The sequence below is a fragment of the Artemia franciscana genome, chromosome 13, assembly GCF_032884065.1.
Source record: "Artemia franciscana chromosome 13, ASM3288406v1, whole genome shotgun sequence".
NCBI classification, from domain to species: domain Eukaryota; kingdom Metazoa; phylum Arthropoda; class Branchiopoda; order Anostraca; family Artemiidae; genus Artemia; species Artemia franciscana.
Window position 1 is genome coordinate 31,577,715 of NC_088875.1, and position 6,626 is coordinate 31,584,340.

Below are 6,626 nucleotides of genomic sequence, written 5' to 3' on the forward strand. Positions count from 1 at the left end.
TACTAAGCAGAAATCTTGCCTGTTTTTGATATCTTAAAGGGAAACGATGAATATCCCAAGATAGAAACGCTATAATAACAAATGATACCATTAAATTCGTTTGACACTTTCAAAATATAGTGGTAGCTACTGTGGCATTTGCGCACGACTAATGGGTATCCCATTATATAGGGGGGGGGGAGCAATTACAATGATAGTGACCATTATATTTTGAAGAGTTCGAATAGGAAATGGAATTACATTACGTTTATGTTATTATTCTGTTGCCTTTTCAGGAGGAATATTAATTCAGGATTGCCTTTTGATGAATTTATTCCCCTCCCCCTTCAAGAAAAAAACAACAATATGCCTCTGTGTGTGCCTATTCCAACGGTTAATCTTAACCTTTTAGGATCCGCAGCACTAGGCTATTCACTAATCTGTTTCCGATGTTTTCACTTTCTTAACGGCAATAAAATTTTACGTCAACAAACAATTTCAAAACTTGTGTATTAGGATGCCTTCAACTTGTTGGGCAAGACCATGACAATAACAAATTATTGGCCGATATTGTCGAGCAATAATTGAATAGACAAATTTAGCAAACAATGATTCCCAAATATATCAGGAAGAAAAGAAGAAAAACAATCACCTTGGCATCATGAGACAATATAAAATTAAATGGATAAATGTAGGTAATACTACACCGGTGGATTTAGAGTAAAATCTTGGAGGGGGAAGAGGGGGTGTCCAGGGCGACAATAATTGCCCGAATTAATAAGTTTAAAAGGAATTAAACAAATAAAAAAAGAACAGAATGAGGACATCAGAAAAATAGTGAGGGGCCCAGGGTCTCCCGGCCCCCTGAATCCCCCCCTCCAAAATGGGTTATCACAAATTTAATCACGGGATAAAACATTTTTGACGATGAAATATTCTTTCTATAGTATATGTTTTAGCCTGGTTTCTAATGTTTTGTCAACTAAATATTAACCATACTACTGTGTATAGCAACAGTAAAATTGTTCCAATTTTACTGCTACTTTCTTTATTTTTTCTCTTTTTATTTATTAATATTCTTTTTATGGCATATGTTTTATCCTGATTTCTAACGTTTTTTTTTAACTAAATATTAAACATACTACTATATATAGTAACAGTAAAATTGGAACAATTTTTCCATTCATTAGCCTGACTTGAACCTTTTTAAATTTAGAATTGCCCAAAGATGGCGAATGAGATAAGACTATATTATTCCTGACGAATGGCGTCTCTTAAACCACGTGAACAGGCACCTAAGCTGGAGTTTGTTTCGAGGATTTGGAACCGAGGTAGCATAGGGTCTAAAGAAACAGGTAAAAGTTTGGCTAACACTCAAAATGTCCATGATTACAATGCCCACGACTCAAAATGCCCACGAAAAACGTCAACAACTCAAAATGCCCAAGACTCAAAATGCCCACGACTCAAAATTGAATTAAAATGGAATAGTTTTGGGCATCAGGTCATGGCTAATTGTAGAAAAAGCCGAGACAGATAGTCCAATTGAGTGAGAAGAAAAACCTGGCATTAATTTTCCCCCCGTGATTGCCGACGTTACCATCTCCCACTTATAATACACCTCTCATGTCACTCCACAACCGCTGAACTAGAGTCAATCTGTTGGAGGATCTCCCCGGCTCGTCACGCTGGGTTCTTCCTTCCCGGCACCGGCACCCGGTGTACACTGATTCCCGGCGCCCTCCCGTTACCCACCCGTACCTTCCACTTTTGTCAGTTTTTACCCTGTCTAGGATAAAATGGCACCCTCTCGGCACCCTCCCAGCGTCTCCCGGCACCAGCATCCAGTTTACACGGGTTTGGGGAGTGAGCAACCCCTCGTCTCATCCCCAATTAAGGACTGAAACCTAAAATTTATCCAATCGTGGGCATTTTGAGTCGTGGGCATTTTTAGTTAAGGGTATTCTGAGCGTGGGCAAAAAGATCGTGGTGATTTTGGGAGCCCACCAAAAGTTTTGCAAATAGGGTGAATAATATTAGGCAAAGTAGGCAAATTATGACGTTTTTTTCTGCGTGGGCTCTTCTTAGCTAAAAAATATACTAATGAAAATTTTTACTTCATCTTATGTCAGAATGTATCTCAGCCCCCCCCCCCTAATGCTCGTCACGAAACTAGATAAGAAAATTGGGATTCTGGTCAGACACGTAGACTATGCATAAATTCTTCTTTTTTTCGGGGGGGGGAGTTCAATAATATCTGTTTTTTTTTGGGGGGGGGGGGGAATTATAACAAACATCAACATTTTGATTTTTGAACAAGTGTCCAGAATTAAAAAACAAGATTTGAGGAGGGCTGGGCCCTGAACATCCTTCCCCCTGCGTACTTTCATGATTTTCATGATTTGCATTAATGCCGAGCTCATTTTTACCAAAAGTGCTAACTTAAAAAAAACATATTCTTTTCGGTACTTATGTATTGTACCAGAAACACTCGAGAAGTGAAGTTTGATTATTGCTAATGAATGTTAGTTTACACTTCCAAAGATGTTGCTTCTCGTGGAGTAAAAAGTCATGGTGATTCCGTTGACGCACTGTTTTGTTTTGGGCAACAGGCCCTTATACTGGAAAATTATAATTGCCTGTTCTTCGGTCCTTGGTAAATCCTAAATTTTAATTTGGATTTCATGGTGAGACGCTATATTCTATTACTATTTAAAACCTTAACCATTAAAAACCAATTACAAAAAAATTTGGTCCCAACGCAAACCAGAGCAAGCGGTCCCAACCAGAAACCCGCCACTACGTCAGAAGAGGTCGTGCCCCTTCTCCTGGATCCGCCACTGACACACAGCTCGTTACCACGGACTGTTTGATATAAATCATACACCAATGAATGCCACATCTTGAGACAAACTCATCCCTTGCCCCCCCCCCCAAGCCACGCCACTTTATTTTGTAAATATTTGTTAGAGAGCATTCCTTCTTTTCTTACTTAAGGTCAATGACGATCTTTGCACTTGAAAAACTTGCACTTTCAGGCAGTATTTTTTTTCTCGCTTATCCTCTAGGTTGGATAGCCGACCAGATAGACAGTCTCTCGGGGGGATCGGCAAGATAATGTTACCTAGGACAGCCCCCTGTTAACTGTCAAATTGAGTGTTCACCTACGGGAGCTAACCTACAATTTGCATAAAGTAGGGCGTTGGTTCTGGTGTTGCAAAACTAAAGGAATGCAGAATCTGGTCTGCCCCAATATTGAAGGGTGTCGTGGAAAGGGTAGGTTGCAATCTTAAGCATATAAAGCTTAAACAGGGACAGGGTGGCCATCCCCAATCCTGCAATTCCCAACAAGGATTTTGTCAGGTGCACTATATATGGGCATTGACCTCACTCTATAGATAGATTTTATTAAGGCCTACGTGACAACTTGTCGTTCACTGGTAATGTGTTCTGGTTTTGCACTGCCGAGGCCGTGTCCTTGATCCTCTTATGGCAAAACCAAAGCGTACCTAAGGAACCGGACGCAACATTTACGAGGGTATTTTTGCAGGATTTTGCTTCAGGAGGAAACAAAACTTCAACGAGGGCAGGAGTCCAACAAAAATGCAAAAATGATGATATTATATACAAAATAATATAGAATATTATATTTTTATTATATTATCATCATTATTATTGCAATAATATTATTATATTGTTTTTATGAATATTATTATATTATAAGTATTATATAGAATATTATATTATGTATATTATATTGTTATTATATTATTATTATTTTTATTACTATTGTTATTATCCTGTCCAATAGTAACTAGAACTCTAAAAAATGTAATTTGATTCCAATAGTTACATCAAAAGTACCGCATTTTAATGCTGATTTTAAATATATAAGTTTCATCAAGTTTAGTCTTACCCATCAAAAGTTACGAGCCTTAGAGAATTTGCCTTATTTTGGAAAATAGGGGGAAACACCCTCTAAAAGTCTTAGAATCTGAACAAAAATCACACCATCACATTCAGCGTACCAGAGAATCCTCAGTGTAGAAGTTTCAAGCTCTTATCTACAAAAAATGGGGATATTCAGATTTTTTGCCAGATATCATGGGTCCGTGTTTATTTTATTTTATTTTTCTTCCCAGGGGTGATGGTATCGATCCAGTGGTCCTAGAATGTTGCAAGAGGGCTCATTCTAACGGGAATTAAAAGTTCTAGTGCCCTCCAAGTGACCTAAAAAATTTGGAGGGCACCTAGGCCCCGTACCACGTTCATTTTTTTCCCAAAGTCATAGGATCAAAATTCTGAGATAGCCATTTTAGTCAGCATAGTCGAAAAACCTAAGAACTATGTCTTTGGTGATGAATTACTCCCCAACATTCCCCGTGGGAGGGGCTGCCAGTTGCAAACTTTGACCAGTTTTTATGGCACTTGGTATTAACCAAGTCACATATAGCAATCGCAAATTCTGTCGGTCTGTCCGTCCTGGTTTTGCTACTTTAGGCACTTCCAGGTAAGCTAGGACGATGAAATTTGGCAAGCGTATCTGGGACCGGACTAGATTAAATTAGAAATAGTTTTTTTTTCCGATTTCACCATCTGGGGGGAGTGGAGGGCCCGTTAATTCGGAAAAAATAGAAAAATTGAAGTATTTTTAACTTACGAACAGTTGATCAGATCTTAATGAAATTTGATGTTTGGAAGGATATCGTGTCTCAGAGCTTTTATTTCAAATCCCGACCGGATCTGGAGACATTGGGGGGGATATGGGAGGGGGAAACCTAAAACTTGGAAAACACTTAGAGTGGAGGGATCGGGATGAAACTTGGTGGGAAAAATAAGCACAAGTCCTAGATACATGATTGACATAACCGGAACGGATTCGCTCTCTTTGGGGTAGTTGGGGGGGGGTGTGTTAATTCTGAGAAGTTAGAAAAAAAACCAGGTATTTTTAACTTACGAACGGGTGATCAGATCTCAATGAAATTTGATAGTTAGAAGGATATTGTGTCTCAGAGCTCTTATGTTAAATCCCAACCGGATCTGGTGACATGGGGGGGATATGGGAGGGGGAACCTAATACTTGGAAAACACTTAGAGTGGAGGGATCGGGATGAAATTTGGTGGGGAAAATAAGCACAAGTCCTAGATACATGATTGACATAACCGGAAGGGATCTGCTCTCTTTGGGGTAGTTGGGGGGGGGGGGGGTAATTCTGAAAAATTAGAAAAAATGGGGTATTTTTAACGACCTTCTGAAACAATAGAGTCCTGACGATATTGAAAACTGGGAAGTGTCGTATGTACTTCTACTAAGGATTTCGTTAATAATTTTAATTCCATTTGATCTCAAGCGGTTCGATGATGGATGCCAAGAGCCTCTTATAACTAGGTTAACTATTTTTATAAAATTCATGCCCAGAAAAGTAATTTTGCAGATATAGCGTCTCTAGTCAAGATGACTAAATTGAAGTTCCTTGCTTTGGGTTATGATTTTATAAGACCAAGAAATAATTGTAAGGTCAGTCCAACAGATTCACTGCTGCATTATTTTTTTTTGCAGTATATTGTGTAGAAACTTTATTTAGGTTACTAGGTCTATACAGTGACAGGGAGAGTGAAAATCCATTAACACCCAAATAAGCAAAGTAACAGATCACAGTAATAAGTTTGCTAAGCTCATGGTAAAAGCTTACCAGCAATAATTAAAAACCCGGCAAGGTCACTGAGCTCATTTCTCTTATCAAACATTTTTCAACCCATTGGCAAGTTGTGAAATATTAAAGTTATTCCAAGTATTTGAATTTAGTTGGTGAATATACTAAATAATGTTTACGATAAGCCATGTTCGGGTGTCAGTACTTAAAAAATAAAAAAAATGGACTTAATCCACTTCAATTCTAAGCCCTTCAAATATGTTTATGTTCTCCATATTAAAGTGAGCTTTTTCTTCAATTCAATTTATTCGTGACCCGTCAACAAAACAAAAGAGGGTTTGTAGCCCTAGTGACAGAGTAAGACAAAAAAAAAAATAAAAAGAAAGTTGAAACATACGAATATAGAAGTTCGCTACCCAAGCTAATTCGTAAGTTACATATATTTTTACTAATGAAAACATACATAAAAATTAAAAGATGTGTTTGCCTTGTTAAGTAGCCAAAAATTGGAGGATAGCAAGGCCTCCTCCGCCGCTCCTTTTTTTTCTCAAAATTGTCTGATGAAAACTATGAGAAAGCCATTTAGCCAAAAAAAATTATTATGCAAATTTCGTTTTAATTTCTCATGTGCGGAGAGCCAAAATCAAAATATGCATTAATTCAAAAACGTTCAGAAATTAAATAAAAAAAACAAGTTTTTTAAACTGAAAGTAAGGAGCGATATTAAAACTTAAAACGAACAGAAATTACTCCGTATATGAAAGGGGCTGTTCCCTCATCAACGCCCCGCTCTTTACGCTAAGCTTTTAACTATTTTAGAAAGTAGAGTTGAGAGAAAGAGTCAAACTTTAGTTTGGCTGTCTGCAGCTATGCTTAGAATAGATAGTAGAATAAATAAAAGAAATAGCTTCAGAAAGTTGGCAAAAGAGTAAGCTTCTCTGTTTTTATGCTTATTTTTTGTGTCTCACTAATGCCATATGTTTTTAGGGTTAT